This window comes from Leucopleurus acutus (genome assembly GCF_964270905.1).
Source record: "Leucopleurus acutus genome assembly, chromosome: 1".
In the NCBI taxonomy this organism is placed as follows: Eukaryota; Metazoa; Chordata; class Mammalia; order Artiodactyla; family Delphinidae; genus Leucopleurus; species Leucopleurus acutus.
The window spans coordinates 187,257,777-187,283,019 of NC_139142.1; the positions used below are offsets into that span (position 1 = coordinate 187,257,777).

Here is a 25,243-nt window from a genome sequence, read left to right on the forward strand (position 1 = left end):
TGTCAGTTATCTGTAAGAAAATTCAGTTATCTGTCTGAAAGTGAAGAAGGGCTTGAGGCATGACTTCACCTATCAGTGCGGGTCTGAGGGCAGCACCAAGGGGAGCCCTAGACGTGAAGGAGACCCCAGCGCTCCTGCCCTGGCTCTGTCACTGACGAGAGCAAGTCTTGCAAATGCTCTGGGCCTCAGCGTCCTCATTCATAAAATGGGAATAACCATCCAGCTGCATCTTCCTTGCAGAATTGCGCTGAGGCTCAAGAAAACCCATCATCAAATACCTATGAGCTCCCAGTTTCCCAGAAATACAGATCCTGAGGGGGGATGGCAAGTGGGTAAGAAAGAGTATCTGGCCTCGAGTATTTCACAACAGATTTTGCAGGAGATGGAACTCAAATCTGAGAAGTAATAGTAAACCATTGGACAGTATTTGCCCAAGGACTCAGTTTCAGAATAGAATCTCTAATTTCTCTAAAATTTCACAGGTAAGGAGGGAGTCCACTGAGGGGCAACAGCTGGGCTGGATCCTGAATGAGGAGAATTTGGCTGCACAAAAGGAGAGGAGGACAGGTGTTCCTCATGAGAGGAGCTGCAGTCAGGGAAGACTTGAAAGGAACAGGGGCCAGGGTTATTCAAGGGGCCACGAAGCGACTGGCAAAAAGTTAAAGAGTAGGGAATAAAATTGTGTAGGTAGTGAGACCTGATTAAAGCAACCGTGAAACCAGATGGAAGAGGTATTTAGGAAGAGAAATAAGGTTCCAGGATAGTTTCAAGCAATAGTGACCCAGCGTTGAAGGAAGATTAATCTGGCAAATAATACACAGGCTGGTTAGAGCTAAGATGGAAAGGAATGTGGAAAAGTATCTACTACCCATTCTTAGTAGTGGGAACAGAGAAAAATGGAGAGGTAGCAGAAGCATGATAAAGGAAAAAACTGAAAAGCGTAAATACTAACTGGATGTACAGGATAGCCTGGGTGATGACTGAAGTTCCACTCTGGCAGTATAGATTGAGACTACTTTGCTTTGCTTTCTTGGGCCGTCATTTCAAGCCATTGCTCTCCATAGGACTGTGAATGCATTCATTGATGGCAATTCTTCCTCACTGCACACAGCTGTTCGTCACATGGTTCTGTAAGTGAGATTTTCTTGATTCTTTCCATCTTGATTTAACATAAACTCCTGCTCTCCAGCTTTGCAATAAATTTGTTTATCATTGTGTCCTTTTCATTGGTTTTTTTTCCCACATTATAGGGGTGCCAGAAGGAGAAGAGCGAGACAAGGGGTCCAAGACAATATTTGAAGAGAAAATAGCCGAAAACCTCCCTAACCTGGGAAAGGAAGCAGTCACCAAAGCCCAGGAAGCACAGAGAGTCCCATACAGTCAAGACGCATTGTAATCAAAATGACAAAACTTAAATGTAAAGAGAGAATACTAAAAGCAGCAAGGGAAAAGCAACAAACAACATACAAGGGAACTCCCAAAAAGCTATCAGCTGATTTTTCAGCAGAAACTGCAGACCAAAAGGGAATGGCATGATATATTTAAAGTGATGAAAGGGAAAAGCCTACAACCAAGAATGCTCACTTTTTTTTAACCTGTGGAACTCTGAAGCTTGAAAGTAGACTTGTTTGTAGAATTCATCATTCTTTATCTGAATCAGTACACTATTTGTATGAATTTTAGCCACTGGATCTTGGCGGCAAGGTGCAATTCCAACTCAGTCCATTAGATGGCAGACAATAACTACATTTTCCCCATCCCATTCCAAAAACATAAAACGACAGGATGGAAAAACTAAGCACCATGGCTCACACATTTCTGTTTATCTTCTAATCTCTTATAAGAAAACAAAACCTCTCATACCTACATCTCTCTGCATTCCGCTGAAAAAGTGAGGATTTTCAGACTATTGAGACCTGAGTACAGGCACTTTGTTCTTCTGAAGTTTTTGGTTTGATTGACTTTGTTTGGTTTTGCTCAGAAAGGAAACAAATAATGAAAGTGGTCTTGATGACCGTATGAAGTGAAATTATACTGATTACAATACAGTATTGATTGATTGATTTTTGCAGGGCAGAGTTGGGGGGAGTTCCGGTGGGAAGGGCACAGTGGGAATATACAGACGGAAGCTATGGTCAGGATGAACAGCAATGAGATTGTTCCCAAAAGCCATAGAGCATCATCATCCGAGAGCCTGTGCCACCGTTTCAGAAGAGCCCTGACACCCCAGGGCTGAGAAACCCCAAGTTACTTAAGGGAGACATTTAGTTTATCCTTCTGCTTCTGGATACAATTGTACTTCAGTTAGTAGAAAGCAGCTGACAGTGGACTTCACACCTGACTCTAATATGGAATTGCTTTGAAGAGTGACTCAGGAGGATAACTGCCCTGCGCGATTCGGTGAGATCTCGGGAGGGAGGGTAAGCACTTCAGCAGCAGCGGGGGCGCTGGGACCCGGGACCCCGGCAGGGACGGAGGACGGCAGGTGATGCCGCGCGACCTAGGGACGCGCCCCGGGGAAGCTGGTGGCTCCGGGCAGGCAGCGTGGACTGAAATCTCTCCAGGAAGAAGTAAGTCTTTCTTAATCGCCTCTCACCTCTTCACTGAGGAGGAGCTGCCCAGGCCAACCGCAGGCTCCAGTTGCGCTCACGTGATTTCTCTTTCCAGTTTTCCTCCGGGAAGCGCGCGCGGATCTGCTGAGCATTATTACCATATATAGAGAGAAACTGACGGGCGAAAAACCCCGGGGAAGCCTGAGTCAGTTGCCTTAAGTACGAGTGACTCGGGGGTGTCAGGACAAACCTGCCCTTCAGATCAGAAAAGGGAAGTGTTGCAAATGGAAATCTAACTGCAGGAAAGGTTGGTAAACAGTTATTAAAATTCTGCAGAACTAATGAAAGGCCTTTCTCAACGTTGACTTTTAAAACTAAGTTCCTACCTTCTTTCTACATGTACTTGTTTTTAATTTAAAGAAAACAAAAATATTCTAAATAGAGTCCAGGTGATGATCTAGGACAAAATCTCTGTGACTGAAGTATTGCTGTAGGTTAAAAAATAATGCAAAGTACATATAAGGCAACCTTGCTGACCAGTCGAAATGATTATGGATGTGTATGGTAAACTGCTTTGATGTTTGTGACATAATTGTTACTGGCAGACTGAAAAATAGAACTACCAGGGATTTTGACCAAAAAGATTTCAAAAGGAGGGAAGGGACTTTTGGATGAATGTCTGGAAAAGAATCAAAAGCTTTTACACCTATTCCCAACGTTTCTATTTTTCCAGTGTGTCCATAGCTCAGGCTACCTCAGTTTTCCACTCATAAAATGGTCATAGCATTGGTCTCTACTTAGTTTTTAGTACTGTATTAAATTTTTCTGTGATTATGCCCATAGAGCTTTTTGCACCTCTCGGAAGCAATATATACTCACTCTTTAAACTTTTCTGTCACAGCCTATTATCATCTGATCATCAATATATGGTTTTTTATGTTGTATATAGTGCTATTATCAGATGACAATAATCAATATATAGGTTTTTATATCATTATATTGTTGATCAGATGATAATAAATAATGTCTGTAATATGGGAAATTTAAACATTACCAGAATGAGCCCATGGGCTTATTCTTGGATTCCATAAAATTGGCCAGAAAGGGGTGGGGGGAATATCTATTCTGTGCAAATTAACTGGGAAAATACCTCTATAATGCTGCTAAGATTAGATGAGCAAGGTAACATAGGAAACCACCCAGTAAGCATTTCCTTGCATAAAGTAATAGTTTCGCAAATTTCCAAATATCCAAAAATATAACACTTTCCCACTAAATTGACCATTTTTCATTTCTTTAAGAGAGGTTAACATTCTCATCATGGAAAAATCAAGCAGTACTGAAATGCAAAAAAGAAAAATGTGACTATCCCTTAGAGTCTCCCACTCCCCAGAGACCAGAGAGATCAAAAATATCCTGCCAGCCCTCCTTCTAAGGATAAACACACACGCACACACATGGATGTGATCATGATATAATGCTCTGCAATGGAATTTCTTTACTTAATGAATTTTATTTAACTTTACAGATTAATATGTGTAAATCAACCCCATTTTTTTGTATTGGCTGCAGCCATTGACTGACAGAACCGCCTATCAGTTGTATCTCCTCCTGAAGAAGTCTTAGGGTTCCCCTCAGTGATGTTTCTTGATTACAAAAAACACTGCGGTGAGCATCTTTGAATTCTTACACACCCATGACCAAGTTTTCCCCTGAAGGTAAATTATACATGAGGGATTTCTGGGTCAAAGTCAACAGACTTTAAAATGTTACAGTTTCATTTCTCTCCCTTTCCTCAAAAGCCTTTACATACCTACCTACTAAATTGTACGAGGGTCAATTTTCCGTTGTTGCTGTTTCTGCAGCTGAAGCTGTTCTTGTTGAGATATGTTTGAAGTTTTACCAGTTCAGCCATCATGGTATTATGATCAAAGACCCCTCTCCAAGTGTATCAGCTGATCCAACCAATCAGTGTCCGTCCCCTCGGCTTTCCACAGCAGGCGAAAAGACAAGGGTGCCCCTTTACTCTTAGCTACATGGGTATTTAAACACTGAGCCCTGAAAACGCTCTCTCCAGAATGTGGTTCAGACATGAAGTGTAGGAGACGCCCTCACTCCCCTCCTGCCCAAGTCTGAATGGTGGGATTCTCACTTTCCCACAGTCCCAAGCAATGATGAGCTCGCCCAGTCGTGCACGTGAGAGAGAATCTGCCGAGCTTCCTCGGGCCCAGGGTCAGTTGACCCACCAGACACAGGGAAAGAAAAGGTGAATGCGGTGATGTCAGCCATGAGTTCATACCTTTTAACACCCAGTGCTTCGGTCCCCAAGTCCATTTTAACACCCAGTGCTTCGTCCTTTGGCACAGATGACTCTTCCGGAGGGGAAGCTAGGAAGGGCATGGTGGGAGGCAGGTCCCATGAGGGAACACTGCAGAAAGGCCCCCTCCCCTATTGTTTTTTCCTCCTCTCTCTTTCTCTTTTTTTATTTGAGGTATATTGACATGTAACATTATGTTAGTTTCAGGTGTACCACATGATTTGAAATTTGTATATTTTGTGAAGTGACCACCCAATAAGTCTGGTTAACGTCCATCAGCACACATAGTTACAGTTTTTTTCTTATGATGAGAACTTCTAAGATTTACTCTTATCTTCCTCTCTTGATTTATCCTTCATTAGACCAGTTTTTATATGTTTTTCTTTATTGACTAGGCAGTTCTACGTATTATTTTAGTTCTGCTGGTGGTCACTATTATATTTTACCAAAGACATGTGAGTCTGCATTTCTCTGTCGGAATCTACGTCAAATTAAAACAATGTCCTGGACTTCCTACCCCAATGGGAACCCTTTGCAAGCTTTTATTTTTCCCTCCTTCCCTTCCTCTGTCCTTTCCCCAGGTTTTACTGAATAATCTGCCCAATTTTCCAGAAGCTCTGATAATTATTTTCTTACAATAGGACTTCTTTTTCAAGATTACTTTTAATTGCATCACACTTCATTTCTCAAATTTTATTTAGATTTTACTCTAAATTTTATTGGATTTTTACTACTTAGTGTCCCTTCGGGTATATTGTATCTTTTCCTTTCCTATGGTCTTTACTGTGATTCAGATTTTATTTAACTAAAGTATCTTCACAAGTAATTATCCTAAAGGCGTACATGGTTGGTATACTATTACATTCTGAATCTCTGAATATCTATGATGCTGAGTTATCATTCTTTTCCTTGTTAACTTGTAACTCTCGTAAAACCTCACACCCTTCATGGTTCTTGATATTAGAAATGGGCTTTTGAAAAATAATGCTGTCGTTAGTCAATGAACATTTTCAATCTGCAGGCACAATCCTTTCTCCAGCTCTGAAGAATTGCCTTTTATTATTTCATTGATTGTTCATTCTCTACTGCTTCCTTTTTTTTTTTGCATTTAGAACTCGGATTATTTTTAGATTAGACTTCTGAATCTGTTCTCCAAAGTACTTTTCTTTTCCCATGAGCTCTCTTGTGTGTACACTCCATCAGTATCATTCAGATTTTGGTATTGTCTATTACATTATTCACTGTCATTATTTAGATTTTTATTTTGGCAATTACGGTTTAAAATTTTTGTCAAAGAATTACTTTCAGAGCATTTATTTTGATGAAAACCTGGTTTGTTTGTTTGTTTAATGGATGCAATATCCTCTCAAATCTCATTGTGAATACGAACTAGGATGTTTCTTCCAAACTCTCTCCTGGTTCTTGTTTCATAGAGGTTCCTTTGTTCTAAACGGTCATCTTCGCGCTCCTCTTCTGACCGGAAGATTCTACTTCTGCAGTTAGTGATGTTGCTGCTGTCTAGCTTATTTACTTGTATTAGCTGGAGTGAGTCTCTTTAGCACTCACATTGCTCTGGCTCTGGGATCTCCCAGGAAGAAACAGCCTCGACCAATAGTGAGTGAGCCTTTTCTTAGGTGGGTTGGAGGTGAGTGCATAGAGCAGGTGGATACCTTTCAGGTGTGCCAGAGGAAAGCCGGCTGGCATGCCGAGTCCTCTCCACAAGGCAGGCAGCCATGGGGCCAGCTGGGATTGGAGCTATTCCTCTGGCCAACTGGAAGGATTTAGGCTGGTGAAAGGATGCCCTCAAACACAGATCTGACCATGGAGTCCAAGGGTTTCCCTGAGGAGAGGTGGGCAAGACCACACAGGCTTTCTTGTAATCTGACTCTCCCCTGTATGGCCTCTGTATTAGTCTTCTGTTGCTGCATAACAAATGACCACAAACTTAATGGCTTAAAATAACATGCATGTATTATGTAATAGTTTGCGTGGGTCAGGAGTCCAGGCGTGTCCTCTGATCAAGTGCCACCAGGCCACAATCACAGTGTTGTCCGCGGCTGCTGTTCCCACGTGAGGCTCTGGATCCTCTACCAAGCTCATTAAGTGTATGGCAGAATTTGGTTCCTTGCCAAAGGACCGAGGCCCCTGTTTTCTTGCTGAGAACCGTGCTCAATTCCTAAGGCCACTTGCAGTCTGCTGCCACGTGGCCCCCGAAGGCAGGTCACAAAGCAGATGTTTGCAGGTTTCCAGGCCAGCAGAAGTGCATTGCTCTGACTGCAGTCTCCTTAGTGTCTTGCTACAAGAGTGTCTTATGAAACATCATGCGATCAGGGGAGTGACTATCCATCCCATCAGCATTTGCCATGTGACAATCTAATCAAGGGAGCAGCTACCCTTCGTATTCAAAGGTTCCCTTCACATTCAAAAGGAAGGCGTTACCCAAGCTGTGTACACCCAGAGGTGGGACTCTTAGGGAACCCTCTTAGAGTTCTGCCTGCCACAATCTCAAGAATGCAAGAATATTTCCAGTTTCCACTGGTGGGATGAAATTTCTCCTTCTACGTTAGTTGAGTCACTTTAGCAAAGAATCAGGGAGGGAGAGTTATGTTTAAGACACTACATCGTTATTTAGGTAATTAACTTTCTACCTAAATGAATTGATGTTTTTAACTTTTTGTTATTGTGTTTACCTTTTTAAAAAATGTTCTTCGAACAAATCAACTAATCTGAAATGTAAATAAAACTACTTTATAAGGTTGAGGCAGTGTATCTGTTTTAAATAATAGACTTTATTTTTTAGAGCAGTTGTAGGTTTTCTGAAAATGGGGCATGAAGTACAGAGAGTGCCTGTACACCCCTGTACCACAGCCCCCAACGCACAGTTTCTTCTATTATTAACGTCTTCAGTTAGTGTGGTACATCTTTTACAATTGATGAGCCAGTACTGGTATACGATTATTAACTCAAGTCCATAGATTCCATTAGGACTCACTCTTATTGTTGTATGGTCTATGGATTTTGCCTGATGCATAATTGGCGTTTGACATGTATACATGTAATAGCATCCATGACATGCATCTACCACTGCAATACAATACAGTATAGTTTCAACACTGTATTTTTTGATCAAAAAAAAAATTTTAAATCCAATCTTTGTCCTGTCATGGATCACTTATATGATCCTTTCAGGCAAATGTCGGGTGTCCAGACAGCTATGTTGTGGGTTAGCACGTAACAGAGCCTTTTGTGACTGCATGGAGGTTGGCCTGAGAGCCCTGATATCCCAAATCAATTATTAGGCATGACGTGGTTCCATCTGTTTAAGAACACAGTCTCTAGGGAGGGAATTTTAAGACAGAGAGGGTAGTTTAGGTAATAATACTGATAGCATGATCCAGACCGAAGTCTAGCAGCACAGCAGAGCAATGAGTTGTCAGAAATAAACTTATCTTGAGGATGCCCTGCGAAAGATTGTGGAGAGAATGAGAAGCCAGGGAGAAAATATTTCACAAGACACGTCTGATAAAGGACTGTTACCCCAAATATAGAAAGAACTACTAAAACTCAACAATAAGAAAAGAACCAGATTTTAAAATGGGCAGAAGATCTGAATAGACACCTCACCAAAGAAGATACACGGATGGCACATAAGCATAGGAAGAGATGCTCTACATGACGTGTCATCAGGGAAATGCACATTAAAACAACAATGAGATACTAACACATACCTATTAGAATGGCCAAAATCCAAACACTGATACCACCGAATGCTGACAGGAGCGTTTGAACTCTCGTTCATTGCTGGTGGGGATGCAGAACGGCGCAGCTACTTTGGTAGACAGTGCAGCAGCTTCTTACAAAACTAAACATACTCTTACCTTATAATTCAGGAATCACACTCTGGTATTTATGCAGATGAGTTAAAAACTTATGTCCATATACCAAAAAAAAAAAGAGTTCTCAAGCCACGAAAAGACATGAAGGACACCTAAATGCATATTGCTAAGTGAAAGAAACTAGTTGGAAAAGGCTACATGCTGTATGATTCCAATTACATGGCATTCTGGAAAAGGCAAAGCTACGGAGACATAAACATAGTGGTTGCCAGTGGTTAGGGGAGAAGGAGGGATGGATAGGCAGCCGCAGAGGATTTTCAGAGCAGTGAAGCTATTGGGCAGCTCTCTGCACTTTCTGCTCAATTCTGCTGAGAACCTAACACTTTGGTTAATCTAAAAAACGAAGTCTATTTAAAAATTATCTTGAGGAAAATGCGTTTCCAAGCCGGTAACCCAGACTAAAGCCGAGCCCCACAGGGTTTGTGAAGGCTGCGTGAACACATTTGTGGCTGTGCTAAGTGTTCCTTCCAACCCAGCCGCTCTGGCTGGCACAAAGCCTTTTTTTCCCTGGAGCGATGGCCGTGTGTGGCTGTATTCACTGTAGAGGCAGCTTGATTGAGCACAGAGCAAACTCAACTAAGCTCATTCTCTCTAGGACTACGATGGGGATCAAGACAGAGCAGTATTGTGTAGAGTAGACTAGCCGCCTCTTTTGCCTGAGGGTGACAACTATGCAACGAAACTTCATTTGGCAGTGAGAAACAATGGCAATGCTAAATTGTTGAGATATAAGTATTGTGCTCTCTTGGGTATAGGAATCAGACAGATGACCCTTTGAAGGTCACTGAAACCCAAGGGGGTGCTTAGGTAAATCACAAGTGTGATGGAAGGGAACACTGAAGGAAGGGTTAGACACTGATGTCCTAGATAATCTTGGAATTGGAGGTTTCCATTTATTTTGGAAAAGTAACATCCACTCGCACATGACATTCCAGATCTAAGAATGTGTAATTTATTTTTTTCTGACTTCTTTGATTTTGCTTTATGTCCTTAAATTGCCGTCTATGTATTTGGAACTCAAGAGTATGCTTTGCACAGGAGACGGGTTTGGGAAGCAATCCATCCACCTTAGAGTCTATATAAAAAGTAGTTTAGTTAACATTGTATCCACAGAACTTTTGATAAGGTTGCTTCAATCAGATATCCTACCTATGACTCCAGAGAACAACAGATTGAAGTCATAACATATTTGGCATAAAACATAATCGTGTGCCTCTGCTTTCTCATTAGTGTATGGAGATCCCTAGGGAATATCCACAGCAGGATGTGGCAAGGAGACCCTACAACCGCTGCTTAGTTGGAGTCTCTGAGTTGCTTTGGTTTTGCTTTAATGTCACTGGGTTCTTATGCTCGTTTGTTTCCTTTCTTCTTCAGCTTCTTACTTGATTAAAAACTAGTCAGGCCACACCCATCAGAAAGGCTATTATAAAAAAAAAAAGAAAGGAAGGAAGATGGAAGAAAGGAAGGAAGATGGAAGAAAGGAAGGAAGAGAGGGAGAGGGAGAGAAAGAAAGGAAGGAAGGAAGGAACAATGTAATTGTTTGCTCTCCTCATTGTATATTTTTCACATTCAGATATAGATTTGATTCTGAAATCAGAGTATCACAAAATATGAAAGCTGGAAGAAAAATTATTTAGCCTAGTAAATTATTTAGCAAAGTAATATTTTTTCAAATAAAATTCTACAGGGTTCACTAATATAGCAAAATAAAATATTAAAACTGGTACATAGCCTTCTTGGATAGTCAATTTTCACGGCTGGGCCAAAAACATGACATCAACTGTGGAAGACTTAAGCATATTCAAAAGCTCCTGATTCCTGAGGTTCACCTGAGCTTTTAGGCATCCACAGAGCACAGGTTGAAACCCCATATCTAGTACTACCCCTTCGTTCTACAGATTTAAGTGATCTGCCTAACACATATAACTTTTTTGTTGTGATTTTCAAAAAATAGTTCTAAGTTGCAATTGAAAATTGAAATCGTTTACTCTTTTACTCAGTTTTATAAATCTGTGAAGCATTTGAAGATTAGAAAAGTCGGAGTGTCAATGAGGCCAGTTAGCTCAATATGGTAGAGCACAAGAGTATGGACTTGGAGTCCAAAAATCTAGATTCTGGTTCTAACTTTGCTGGTCACTAGTGTGTGACTAGAGAAGAATCAGCTCACCTTCCTGATCTTGATGCTGCGTTACGTCTGAAAGTAAGGATAATAATGCCCAATGCACCTAGTGTCTGAGGCTACCATGTACATGTTAGCTAAGTTTATATTTTTGAGGATGTTTTCGCCATGGTAGAAGAAAATGATAATAGCGATCACCAAAACGGAGTTCTTTTAAGTTTTAATAAGATGGTATATACATTTAAAACTGTATGTTAATAAATGTTAAAAGTTTATGTTAGTCTGAATATTTTTAATTTATAAAAATAAAGTGTTACCAATTTTTGAAAAGCCAAGTATAGTCTGTGAACAAGTTTTGAATTCTACATCTGTCATTGGGCAGGGATTTCTAGAGATTTAAAATAGTGGTTATTCCCGGGCTTCCCTGGTGGCGCAGTGGTTAAGAACCCGCCTGCCAGTGCAGGGGACACAGGTTCAAGTCCTGGTCTGGGAAGATGCCACATAGCCTCGGAGCAACTAAGCCCACGCGCCACAACTACTGAGCCTGCTCTCTAGAGCCCGCGAGCCACAACTACTGAAGCCCACGCACCTAGAGCCCGTGCTCTGCAACAAGAGAAGCCACTGCGTGCACCGCAACCAAGAGTAGACCCCGCTCGCCGCAACTAGGGAAAGCCCACGTGCCGCAACTACTGAGCCTGCGCTCTAGAGCCCATGAGCCACAACTACTGAGCCCATGTGCCACAACTACTGAAGCCCGCGCACCTAGAGCCCGTGCCCTGCAACAAGGGATGCCACCGCAATGAGAAGCCCGCGCCCCACGACAAAGAGTAGCCGCCGCTCACCGCAACTAGAGAAAGCCTGCGCACAGCAATGAAGACCCAACGCAGCCAAAAATAAATAAATAAACTTATAAAATAGTGGTTATTCTTGCATCAGTCAGTTTCCCCTTCACAGTAAGGAAAATATAATTTATTCGTCCCGCAAATTTATGATCACTCCATCTACTCAGTTCAGATTACGTAGTTCTTTCTCTTAATCAAATTTATATTTGGAATACAGGGTTTTAAAACATTAAATTTATTATTCTATTAAAATAGTTCTATTAATTTAAAGATGTTAAGCTATGCCTTGATAAGGTTATTCCTTTTCTGGAATGAACTGAAGCACAGAACAGATAACAATAATTCGTATTTCATACTGATTCCTTTAGATAATCATCAAAACAACTAAAACAGAATACACCCCTATAAAATGTGAAATTATCTTTCTCTGTCATGGGTTCTTTTTTTAATGGTGCTTTTTGATCAGCAATTTTTAAAGAAAAATCAGTGCTCTAGGGCAGGGATTGGCAAACGAAGGCCTGCAAACCAAATATAGCCCACTTCCTGTTTTTGAAAATGAAATTTTATTGGAACACAGCCATGCTCATTTGCTTATTTACATTTTGTCCATGGCTGCTTTTGCACTTTGACTGCAGTTGAATCATTGCTACAGAGACCATATGGTTTGCAAAGCCAGAAATATCTCCTATTTGATCCTTTGTGGAAAAAAATTGCCCACTCCTGATCTAAGGGCTAAGTACAGGATAAAGAAATAGATGGTCCACTTTCTTGCAGCAGTGGTTTAATCAAAAGGTTCTAAAATATAAATATTCCGCACTGGGTTGAAAAGCAGGCATTCTGCCTAATGCTCATGAAAGCCTTACCTTGAAAGGTCACCCTGTGGTCAGTGTTCATTACTGCTGGATGCCAGGAAGTGTGAGTTCCTTTCCTCTGTCTGTGGAAACAAAGACCAAGTAGCTGTGTCCAGACTTCTTAGGTGATAAGATTTTTTTTAAGGACAGACAACAGTGATACATAAACAACAAATAACAAAATGATGCAGATCCTTTTCACAGATTTTTGGATGGGTGTTTGGACCACCTTGACCTTAGTTGACTTTGAGAAGCTGCTTCTTTGGGGCCTCAGTTTTGGGGACGACAGAGGGTGGTCAGTGGCATCGCAGAGGTGTCTTTCCTACGGTCCCCTCTCTGCAGTCTTGGGAGAGGATTCTCTCCTTTTGTAGGAAAAATGTTGACTGTACTGGCCACAACCTTAACCCTTGGGTACAGCCAAGCCTCCTGCGGGTTCCACTCTTTTCAGACTTCGTCGCTCTGTAAGGCAATACATTCCACTTTTGTTTAAGTGCTTTGAGTTGGGTTTCGATTACACATAATCACAGCTGTTCTTCATCTGAATGTCTGCATTTTTTTTCAATTTTTATTGGAGTATAGGTGATTTACAATGTTGTTAGTTTCTGCTGTACAGCAAAGTGAATCAGTTATACGTATATCCACTCTTTTTTAGATTATTTTCCCATATAGGCCATTACGGAGTATTGAGAAGAGTTCCCTGTGCTATACAGTAGGTCCTTATTAGTTATTTATTTTATATATATGTACTTAACGTCTCCACAGAGACTTTATTTTTTATTTTTTTAAAATTAATTTATTTTTGGTTGTGTTGGGTCTTCATTGCTGTGTGCGGGCTTTCTCTAGTTGCGGCGAGCAGAGGCTACTCTTCGTTGCGGTGCGTGGGCTTCTCATTGCGGTGGCTTCTATTGTTGCGGAGCACGGGCTCTAGGCACACGGGCTTCAGTAGTTGTGGCTCGCGGGCTCTAGAGTGCAGGCTCTATAGTTGTGGTGCATGGGATTAGTTGCTCTGCGGCGTGTGGGATCTTCCCGGACCAGGGCTCGAACCCGTGTCCCCTGCATAACCACTGCGCCACCAGGGAAGTCCTATCTATTTTATATATAGTAGTGTATATATGTCAATCCCAATGTTCCAATTTATCCCCACCCCCACCTTATCCCCTGATAACCATAAGTTTGTTTTCTACATTGTTGACTCTATTTCTCTTTTATAAATAAGTTCATTTGTACCATTTTTTTAGATTCCACATATAAGCAATATCTTATGATATTTGTTTTTCTCTGACTTACTTCACTTACTATAATAATCTCTGGGTCCATCCTTGTTGCTGCAAATGACATTATTTTGTTCTTTTTTATGGCTGAGTAATATTCCATTGTATATATGTACCACATCTCCTTTATCCATTCCTCTGTTGATGGGCATTTAGGTTGCTTCCACGTCCTGATTTTCCACCCCCAGGAAGCTCATCTATGAGGGCTGCTGCTTGTGATGTTTAACATCAGACCTGCATTAAAATTGCAGCTCCACCATTTGTTCGTTGTGTGAGCTTTTGAGCTTCAGGCCTTACCTCTATAAAATGGAGATAATAATACCTGCTTTCAAGATTGTTGTGATGGTGAAAGGAGGTTGAATATTTGAAAAGCGTAAGGCATAGAGGAGACAATAAATATCCTGAAAGTGTTCCCCTAGTCGTCCTCAACCAGATCAGGAACAATGGAGTCAGAGGTCCTAACCCTCACCTCCTCCAACTCATCCTATGCATACTCATTCTTCTAGAATTAAGTCAATGGTTTCTCCTTTGGGAAGCCTTCCCTGCCCACCCACCACTCACTAAGCTTAACTCAGTGCCAGTTCTCAATGGTCTTACAACCCTCTGAGATTAGCACTGACAACATTTATAGCACTTAACCCAGCTTTTAAGACTAGTTTTCCACTTTATTTATAGTAGCAATAGATGTTCATTATTTTAAAAATTGGAAAATATAGAAAAGTACAAAGGTAAGCATAATAGATGCACAAATCAGCCATATTCCCATTCCTACAATTCAGGCATAAGTGAGAGATAATTCCCTCTCTCTCTCTCTCTCTCAACCTACATGTATTGATATTCATATGCTTTCAGCTGCAAGTAAGAGAAAACCAGGACTCAATATTCATTTGTCTTAAACAATCAGAAATAATTGGCTCACGTAAGTCCAGAGATAAGGTGACTTCTTAAGAAGGACAAATAATTAAAAGTCAGTCTCAAGTTATAGCAACAAGGAACTGGGACTAAAACAAATTTAATATTCCTTAAGTACTATTTTGAAGGCTAAATGAAAATCAGTCAACTATATCTAAATATCTAAATAGTTGAAATAAGTGAGTAAATTCAGCAAATTGGGCGTATGGGGAATTGATTACAGTGGGTGGGCATTTGATGAATTGACTTTTGGCCACTGACCTACAGCAGATGATGCCAAGGTTGAGCGCCCAGTGGATTAGCAGCCGCCCTCTCCCCTATCTGGGCCTTCCCATCTTCCCGCCTTCTCCTGGTGTCAGCTCAGCCCAGCCTCGCTGCGTGGCAGCCGCATGGTGCAGACATCATGTGCAGACCCGCCAACGTTTAGTAGAAACAGAACTTTGGCTTCTTGCTTCTCTTTTCAAGATGGAGGAAAACTTTTCCAGAAGCTTCCTCCCCTCCCCAAACATTTCACTGGGCTGAAATGACCTCATACCTACCCACGTCTCAACCTACCACAAGGGGCATTCATGGCGACCACTGGTGATGGGCTCCCCAGAGCAGGGCTGCTCCCTGAAGCACACAGCTATGCAGAGGCAGGTAGAAACCTTGACAAGACCATGTTGTTCGGGAAGAGGAGGGAGATAGGGCTGGGAGGAATCAACAGTTCCTGCTACCACATCTTTTTTTTTTTTTTTTTTTTGCGGTACGCGGGCCTCTCACTGTTGGGGCCTCTCCCGTTGTGGAGCACAGGCTCCGGACGCGCAGGCTCAGCGGCCATGGCTCACGGGCCCAGCTGCTCCGCGGCATGTGGGATCTTCCCGGACCGGGGCACCAACCCGTGTCCCCTGCATCGGCAGGCGGACTCTCAACCACTGCGCCACCAGGGAAGCCCTATCACATCTTTTTGATTTAACACATATAAATTTCCCCATGACATTAAATGTTTTTGAAAACGTGATATTAACTAAAAATATAACTGCACGAAAGCATCATAGTTTATTTAACAAGTTCCCTGTTGAGTTAGGGCAATTCAAATGTTTCACTATTATAAATCACTCAGTGTTTTGTCCTAAAACTATCATATTAATGTTCATAAACCCATTTCCTTGAAAAATGCTATTTCTCGTACTGAAATAAATATTGCCATTGATAGTTAGGTGTCCTTAATTGTTCAAGAAAAAATGGTATGTATAACTTATATTATACATATAGCCTTTTGTAACCTTTACTACCAGCTCCTTTGTTGACTCACTTTCCCCCCAACTAGAAGAGCTCTTGGCCAACTCACTTCAACAAATGTTTACTGATGTTGTTGTCAAGCCCCACAAAATGAATAAGAGCTAATCTCTGCCTTTTTGAGCTTATAATTTAGTAGAGTTTTTCCTGAGTTAACCCTCAGCAGGTAGCAGTCTTTCGATGACCAGAGCTGTCTGATCCATATATTTATTTAATATTTCTCGAGCATTTATTATTCGCCAGGCCCTGTCCTAGGATCCAGGGGTGCAGTGTCCTCTTGGAACTTGGTAGCATCCCTAGGCACTGAGAAAGCAGTCCAAGTGGATCTTTCAAAGTTGTTCCTCCTATTTTTCTCAGGCCCTTTGTCACTCAGAAAGGAAACATCTGGCCTCCCTGCCTTTTTCTGAGTACTTTTGAGGGAATAGATTCATATATATTTTCTTGCTTTTGGCCTTGTCACTGATGTCATAGATAATGTAACTTTCTCAACAAAGGCCTCAGTCAGAAACTTTAGTTTGACAGTCTTTGTTTCCTAATGCAGTTGGTAGGAAGGCAGGAAGCGCTGCTCACAATGAACTTGGCCAGCTGTGGCTGCAAACCGCATGGGAGAACTCAAATCCTACCGACCCAGCCAGCCGACTGCATTCTCTCCCGGGACCTGGAACCTACCCAGGCAGTGAGAGGCCAGAGAGCACTGGGCTCTGACTTGGGACTTCCGTTCAGTTTGGAATTTTTCAGGACAAAATTTCATGCTTACAAATTTCATGCTTAAACACAAACAGTTCTGCAGTTGCCCAGGTGAACTTGTTTTTTTTAAATTTTACTGAAGTATAGTTGATTTACAATGTTGTACTTAATTTCTGCTGTACAGCAAAGTGACTCAGTTATACATATAGCTATTCTTTTTCATATTCTTTTCCATTATGGTTTATCACAGGATATTGAATATAGCTCCCTGTGCTAGACACTAGGATCTTGTTATTCATCCATCCTGTATATACTAGTTTGCATCTGCTAATCCCAAACTCCCACTCCATTCCTCTCCCTCCCCCCTCCCCCTTGGCAACCACAAGTCTCTTCTTTATGTCTGTGAGTCTGTTTTTGTTTTGTAGATACATTCGTGTCGTATTTTAGATTCCATATATAAGTGATATCATATGGTATTTGAACTTGGTTTTTAAAAAAAGATATAAACATTTCATTCTTACCAAAATAAAATTATAAGAATCTTTCTACCTTTTTGTGGTCCACCTAAACCTACACAGTTAATAATTCCTTTTTTGACTCAGGGACTTGATTGGGGAAAAGAAGATCTTGATTCATAGAATTTTAGAGTTAGAAGGACCTTGGAAATGATCTTGTCCAATAATGCGCAAGCCCGGCTGCCCATCCAAACCACATGGGAAGTTTTTATGAATATAGTTTCCCAGGCTCCACCGGGGCCAAAGGAGTCAGATTCTCAGGACATCAGGTCCCAGTGCCAGAAACATTGGTCCAAACCTCACATTTCACAGATGATGAAATTATGGGCCAAAGATTTGTGGAGTCACACAGTCATATCATGTCACTGGGGTTAATACATTTTTTTACTCAAACATAAGCCTCTTTCTTTAGTTTATTACCCGAGAAATTTCAGGGAAGCTGGAAGAGGGGCACTGCTGAGTCTTGAATCCTCGTAAGGACATGGAGAGAGGTCAGTAAATGAACAGCAGGGGCAGAAAAAGCAGGAGAGCCAGGGGGGTCTGCAGAGTCATCAGCGAGATGGCAGAAGCCATCAGCAGGCAGTGATCTGAGTGGCAACAAGGCAGTCTGTCCTGCTCCAGGAGCAAGGCCTGCCCCTGGCCCGCACCCCTCCTTTCCTGCACAGACTGCAGAGCCGGGAGGGGCTGAAGGAATGGCGCCTGCAGAGCAGCATCACGTAGAGATGCAGCAGCAGGATCTGACATCCGGTCTGGTGCCAGGAGAGCCTGACTCAGGGCGACATAACCATGACTCGGGCGGCTACTCAGCTCACCCAGCGCACAGCCGGCGCTCCCTGCCCTGCAGGCAGGAAAGAGGCGTAGGTTCAAGGAGGCAGCACTACACACACCTTCAGCTGAAGCCCAGGCCTGCCTGTAGCCTCGGGCTGCTCTTTTCTGCTTAATGTAGATAAATACAGAAAAGTGGCATGATATAGCTTTTCAGTAGAAAAACAGCAAAGGTTATTATTATTTTTTTAATGATACATATTTTAAAAAGCAGACTTAAATAGAACTGAAAGGAAGATAACTTGCTGGGGCTGAGTTCTCCAGTAAGATGCACTTGTTCCGCAGGTATATATGGAGTACCTACTATGCACAAGGCAGTGTTCCAAGCGTTGGTTTCTGGAGCTTACATTCTTAGAACTGAAATCATAAATATCTCGGTAATTAACAAACAGTGCATAAATGATGGTTTCCTTTCCTTGGAGTAACAGCTTCCTGATGTTTTTTGAGCTCTGCTTATTTCAGTATTTAAAAGAGCAGCAATTTAATGAAATGAGAAGACCTGAAATAAAGATTGTGGCATCCTAGCAAACAGAAAGGAGGTATTAGGTTAATTGTGCTCTTTCGTAGCATGTTAGATGGAACTCCATAAAGCCACACGTTATTGTGAAAAGCAAAATTTTGTAAAGTCCGACCAAGAGTCAAAATCCACAAAGTATAATACTCCACATTGTTTTACTCTTGTGTCAACCTAAAAAGTGCTGATATATAATTTTAACAATGTTACCAATTGCTACAATTTATCGAATACTGTGTGCCAAACAGTGTGCATTTAAAAAATTGAATCCTGGGGCTTCCCTGGTGGCGCAGTGGTTGAGAGTCCGCCTGCCGGTGCGGGGGACATGGGTTCGTGCCCCGGTCCTGGAAGGTCCCACATGCCGCGGAGTGGCTAGGCCCGTGGGCCATGGCTGCTAGGCCTGCGCGTCCGGAGCCTGTGCTCTGCAACGGGAGAGGCCACAACGGTGAGAGGCCCACGTACCACAAAAAAAAAAAAAAAAAATTTAATCCTGACCACAAGCTTTTGAGGCAGGTCTTCTCCCCATTTTACAGACGTGATAACTGAAGCACAGAGAGGTTAAAAATCATGTCTATGATTCCACAGCTCTTGAACCAAATTTAAACCCAGTTAGTCTGATCCCCAAGTCCCCATTATTCACAAACAAGCTTGAGTGCCTCCCCAGACATCCTCGTGAATCTGTCACGCGTTATAGGTGGGAAAAGTAGAGCACAGTGGTTGAATGCCTGGGCTTTGGTGTCAGGCACATCCCCTTTGCATCCTGGCTCTGCTGCTGCCTAGCCAAGCAGTGCCTGCCTCACTGACTTGTCCTGGGACCACAGGATAATTCATGTTAAGCACATGGTACAATTCTTGGCTCTCAGTTCTCAGTCCATGCTGACCATGATAACTATGGTCAAAAAGATGATGGCGGTGGTGACCGTACAGCAGCAGAACCTTGGCTCTGGTATGACAAATTGACATATGACATATTTGACATATGACAAATTGTCATCAGATTGCTGGCTTGTTTCTTTCTTAACTCATCATCACCATTATTGACTTGGGAAATAGTAGAATGTCATTCTAAACAGCAAGCGTTTTGAAGCCAGGAGAGGGTGTAAATCTTTATTCTGACATGTACCTGATATGCAACTTTGGACTAGTCATTAAATGTCTAAGCCCATATCTCTCAAGCTGTTTAAAATTTTCATCCTTCCTTCCTTTCTTTCTTCCGTCCCTCTTTCTAAGTCCCCTTCCTTCCTTCCTTCTTTCCTTCTTCCTTTCTCTCCGGTTATTTCAAAACTATCGTGGACTGATACTGTTGCAAAATACAGTAGAAATATTTTAGCCATGTCAAATTGCTACAAACACACCTAAATGATTTCAGTTTGTGTTCTAATCTCACTGAGGACAATAGCAGTTTGTGGACCTCAGATACATACTTCTCTTAGCTTTTATTTCATAATCTATAAAATTGGGACCCTACCACTTTTTTCACATGATTCTTACGAAAAATCAAGTGAAATAATGTGGATAAAATTCTTGTCTAGTGTGTCATGAGCACTGAAGAATTGGGAGCCCCTTAGGAGTGCCTATTCCTGGCCTGTGCCAGAAACAAGGATAGAGAGACATAAGCAAGAGCTGTAAAAAGTAGGCATCTCAAGTATTCACAGCTGAATCCCATATGAGTCCATTTTCTCCCTATCTCTCTGGGCAGCTGAGTTGCTCCTTGGGAAATATACTCTACAACTCCAGTTTTTTCAGTGATGTTTTAAAAGGGGTACGTGACCAGCTTGGGCTAATCCCTGAGTCACGCCAAAGGTCCGTGCACTCTGAACCCAGCCTGTGGATCCATTTTGCTCAGTATAAGGATAACCCTAGAACGTTACTAAAGAGAAGCAGTATGGACATCACCATGCCTGTCTAAAAGTGAGTGCATTATGGTCAGGATTTCAGTTGTGGCTCAGAAGTGAAATAGCTCTGCCTGTAATGCCTAGTTAAATTAACCTGAGACAACACGGTTAAATTACATATTTAATAACTGTGTAATCACTCCGTTGATGGTATCATCCATTTGGCTTTAGAAGTGGGATGAACAGAGTTCCCAGTGGAGCTGAGAGGGGTGCTGGAGTGGCCCTGGAATGCTAGTCACCAGGACAATTCCTATACTGTACAGTGATGGGACAATGAAGGAGTGTAGCTGAGTCACATCAGCTATCTCCAGGCAACAGTTGAAGGCTTGGTGAGCGTCTAAGTGATTAAATCATGATGTAGACAAGAGACAGGATGACATCTCCTTGGTCATGATATTTAATTGAACCTGGCACAAGTTGCAATCAAAGCACCAAAAACCGTAAATAGGAAGATGACAAACATCTCTAAGATTTGTTTGATGACTCTAGCCCAGACCTCTCTTTGAGCCCCTGGGTAATGATGAGGCCTTAGGGTAGTTCCAAAGTCAGAACCACAGACCTCAAGTCTGAGCAGCTCTTTGAAAGCTCACTGGGCTTCCCTGGTGGCGCAGTGGTTGAGAGTCCTACTGCCGATGCAGGGGACACGGGTTCGTGCCCCGGTCCGGGAGGATCCCACATGTGCGAGCGGCTGGGCCCGTGAGCCATGGCCGCTGAGCCTGCGCGTCCGGAGCCTGTGCTCCGCAACAGGAGAAGCCGCAACAGTGAAAGTCCCGCGTACCGCAAAAAAAAAAAGAAAGCTCACTGCTCCTTCCTTGGTCCTTTCGCGCCACGTAGAGAAAGCACCTTTAACCTTCTAGCTGTTTCACTTTGAGCCATGCTGTGTGTCTCTTCTGCCTTCGGTTTTGCCTGTCTCTTTCATTTCCTCTCTCCGGGATGGCTCACGTACTCTTTTGCCCCTCTCTCCAGCCTCACTTTTAGGACAGTTTCTGTGCCCCTTATATTTGACTTTCAAGTTTCATAAACTGGGCAAGAGAAGAGCTATCAGTACATATTTCTGTGAAAGAAAACATTATCAGAAGTCCTCTAAGGAGAAGAAAACTAGAATAATACTGAAGATTGCACTTTCCAAGGGAACCTACAATAAGATCCATAAAAGATTTTTAATAATTTTATAAATAACTAGAATTGCTGTGGACTAATCAGCTGAAAAAGTTTGAAATGTTATATCAACATTTACTAAGAAAACACTACTCACAGTAAAAGATTTTGTGATGAAATTTAGAGTAAAAAATTTTTTAAATTCTACGCTGGCAGTGTCCCAAGCTCAAAAGCAAACTGCAAATCTGTCAATACTTGTAGCTAGAGGCAATATTGTCTTATTTTACAAATGACATTAAGATTACAGGAAAAAAAGAGGAAAGGGAATTTATTTTCAATGAGTTACGGGAAGTTCAAAATTTCAAAATGTAAGTACAGGTATCCAACCCAACACTGGTAACATGAAAATCTAATCAAAATGGAATAGTAACAAAAGCTGTTTTCCTTCCCATCCATTTTTGCATAACATCCTGATTGACCAGCTGCAAGCATTTTAACATGCTTGAGGTGGCAGCTCTAATTTACATCGCAGGCTCTCTCGGATTAGTCATCCTGCTGTAAAAGTTGTGGTCTCGAGTAAGTGTAATCTTTGATGAGAATAATGTCATTAAGTATCTCTTGTAACATCTGAAAAAAATGTGCTTTCTGCTTTGTCAGCCTAGTGCTAGCCCCAATTTTTCTCTTTAATAGCCCAAGGGGAAGAGCACCCATAGCTCTGAAAATCTACAAGTCTAGGGAGGGATGAGGAATCACGTAGCATGTTCCTCAGGCTTCCAGTCTGAATGACCTAAACTATTTAGTGGCAAATAAAAATACAGCCTGCTGGTAAAGATCTCTGGAGATGATTATGCAATGACTAATTCCTACTCAACAGTTCTTTGTCTTATTTAACCAGAATCCAAGGGCTGAGTACATTGCATTTCTCCGCTGAGAAGCAGGAGAGCTGGACCTCCCCCTGGATGGGACTGCAGCGGACTTGGGTTTCACGGGGTGTGTTGTCTGAGATGGTCTGGATATGCCAGCAGGGCTGAAGCACCTCATGGTTATCAAGTGTGAGAGGTGTTTTCTGTGCCTAGATACACGAAATCCCCAGCCCTTCAGTCGTCCCTGAGCTTTGTCTCTCACCTGAGCGTTTCACCCTGACGAGAAGGCTCACTTTTACTGCTTCCCCACGGAGCTGTCTCCCATCATGCCTCACACTCCACCCCACTTGTACATTCAGATATTTAATGGAGCGCAGGCTTCCATTTTCTGTCTCAGAGCTATCGCTTTTGAGACCTCTTCATCCTCACAGCCACCAAAAGTTGACTTCTTTTCCTCCCTAGAGATGGGAGATTTTTTTTCACCCAAATATAAGATTTTTTTTTCCTTTTATTCAAATTACTCTTTTCAGTGATAAAGAGAGAACTTCCAGGCTGTGGTGAGCTGTGGCTGCTTCCTGAACGCCCGCCTGCAGGAATCCTAATCACACCTCAACAAAGGTGCCAGTGACTCTAGTTTCTACTCTAGTTGCTGCAACTAGTGAGCACTGTAAATGCTACGGTGCTAACACCAACCAGTCACTTCTGATAACTGGGATCAGATTCCCCTCCTGGCTTAGGCCGGCTCTGAGCTGCAGAGACTACATCTGACCAGCTCTACTGTCTTCTCCTCTTTTTCTCTCCTCTCTCGTATTTTTTTGCTTCTTGGTTATATTCAAGTCTAATCTCTTTAAGCCCTGCCCCTCCCACGCCCAGTAGGGTGTGGGTCCCCAGGTGCACCAGGGCAGAGTTAACGTTTTTTCAGAGTGCCACGGAGAACAACGTTGAGTGGCTTCTACTTTACTGAATAGCGTGGTGGCACTGGAATGCTATTCTCAGCAGTAACCAGCCTTTACTTTTCCTGGTACAAGAATCCTACTTGCTCTGGTTTAAGAATCCTACTTGCTCTGGTTTTTTCCCTTAGTGTTTTAGCCTTCTGTCCTTTAATCTTCCCTGTGGCTCCTCTCTGAACTTTTCCGATTGCTCTGAGGCAATCAGTGCTTTACACTGCATTCTTGGAAGGATCTAATCAGCCCCTTAAGGAAATTACATGCCAGAGACAATAGGAGCTCTTGAGTGTTGAGGGTACAGAGCAATGTCCCTGGGTAGTTTACCCCACCCAGCCGGGCTGGTGAGGCTGGAACCTAGGTGCTCACAAGTGTGGTCTTCTAAGATGTTTTAAAGGAAGGGAGTTCAAATAGGTACCAGCACTACTATTTTCATTACAGATAGTATTTCATTTAACTTTTACATTGTATGTATTGTGTTGTCTCCTTCGTTGTCCATAAGAACCATAAGAAGAAGGTCATTACATCTCCATTTAACAGGTGAAAAAGCTAAGCTCAGGGAGGAAGTATTAAAAATCAGAATGAGATTCCAGGTCTGCCTGACATCAGAGTGCAAGCTTTTGTACTAAATCATGCTGTTTTGCAAAATGCAGTACGCAAGGAAAGACTTTTCTGCCTCAGAAACAGCCCACCAGAGTGCTTCTGGGCCCTCCTCAAATCCTCAAAATGGCATATTCATCCCCATAACTTTGCAGAAACCAGCAGCTTCTATTTTCCCTCTCCTTCCCCAGCTGAATACTGCTTGGGAGGGCGGGAGAGGGAGGTGGAAATATAATGAGAGGCAGAAAAGACATTGATATGGTATCAAAGATGTAGGATTATTGTTGAAAATAGATTTTGAGATGCATGAATGGGATTTCTAAGAGACTGGATTGAAATTAGTGATAACTTGTCTATGCTAGGAATCTTCTTGATTCGTATAGGATGCTTTGGCTGCAGTTTCTATACTAGTGGAGTCTGCAGGCATGCCATTTTCAGAGGGACATTTGTCAGGGGCTCTACACTGTCACTGTTCACCCATCTGTCAAATCTGTAGATAAATGGTTTCCATCTTGAGTTTATGTAAATTACCTTATGTTAATGTCATTTATTCTTTCTGGGGTTTTCATTATTTTTTTTTCCCTGACTCACTTTCCAATACACCAATCTGCTTTCGATACTAATTCTGTTTTCCACAATGTCAGCAATCCACCAGAGTACCAATAAATGAGTCTCCTCTGTACTGCCTAGGACTGACTATGTATCTCTGACTGACTCAGAATCGCTCCTTAAAGAAGGAAATTCAACATTTTAGAAGGCAATTATGGAGTAAGTTGTGAACATACCTCATCATCTATATACCACACAGTATCTTCTCTTTTTTTAAAAAAGGGTGTAATTATAATCACCAAATATTGTTTAATGTCCGTAAGGGTACAATTGGTGCTGTACTAGATTTGCTTCATTCTAAAAGCCAAGGTATTTGGAAGAATAAGTCTTTTCCTAGAATCAACAGAGATTATTCTCCTGAAAAGTGGGATTTATTTTGAAGTAGGTACTTACTTTCAAAATAGCTTCCAATTTTTTATGGTTTTTAAAGGTTTATGTTTTGGGGGAAAAAAGAACATGAAAAGATCTATTTATATTTTTATAAATGTGTAATTTTAACAAGTTTAAAGTATGAAAATTGCCTTCCTTATTTTTATTTACTCTGATTATGATTAAATTATATTTATTTATTTACTTATTTTTGGCTGCGTTGGGTCTTTGTTGCTGTCCTCCGGCTTTCTCTAATTGCTTCAAGCAGGGGCTACTCTTTGTTGTG

At 41.9% G+C, this 25,243-nt stretch overlaps 1 protein-coding gene across 1 annotated transcript in view; it reads left to right on the plus strand.

Moving 5' to 3' along the window:
• ITGB1 (integrin subunit beta 1) overlaps positions 1-25,243 on the plus strand; it is a 168,737-nt gene that overhangs the window by 86,165 nt on the left and 57,329 nt on the right. The gene's annotated exons all lie outside the window — the stretch shown is intronic.